The following is a 771-nucleotide window of genomic DNA, read 5'->3' on the forward strand; positions in this document are numbered from 1 at the left end:
CCCGTTTATCATCCTACGACAGTAATATATTTGTTCTGTACTTTTATTAGCGCCTCAAAAGATTATAAATATGACATCTTTTTTGGTAAACCACTACTTATTTTTGACTGATCTTCACTCTTTTGACGAAAAAAAAGAATTCTATTTACTTCCACTACAATTGGTCACTAACAAAACAATTTTGACAGTACCCAATACCACCCAAAATATTTATGGGGTTAGTCCAAGGTACCAGCGTGTTGCATTTTTAAAACGTCAATAACACGTTTGGCTTCACTGTTTCCCTTTTTTCCTTGCCCGAAGCCACCCAGCATAAAAAGAAACTTCATAAATGACATCGCAGGAAACTCAAACTTTCCGCGAAGATTATTGTCATTTCTTCCTTGGGACGGGGATGTCATTTCTTGGAAGGAAAAAGAGAAATATCAATGAAAGTCGCAACATGTTTGCAACTGGCAAGCGCACTCTCTTGAAACATAACCCCGTTCATATGCCCTTTCATGTTCGTTCTTTTTTTGAAAGCTTAGATCGTACGTTTTCTATTTATTTTAAGACAACTTTTTCCCCTTTTTTGCCGGTGAAAATTAATTAATTCTTTATTTATGTGGAACTCAATATTCTTTATAAACACAAAATCAAAACATAATCTCCTTTTACACAAGTCCAGGGAAATTACCTAAATCTTTACATGGGCATTTACCATTCATATACTTACTACTTGCCAAAGTTGAAAGTAAAAAGGGGCCCCCCCAAAAACATGCAGGAAATGCA

Source organism: Penaeus monodon, unplaced genomic scaffold (assembly GCF_015228065.2).
Source record: "Penaeus monodon isolate SGIC_2016 unplaced genomic scaffold, NSTDA_Pmon_1 PmonScaffold_5268, whole genome shotgun sequence".
NCBI lineage: Eukaryota > Metazoa > Arthropoda > Malacostraca > Decapoda > Penaeidae > Penaeus > Penaeus monodon.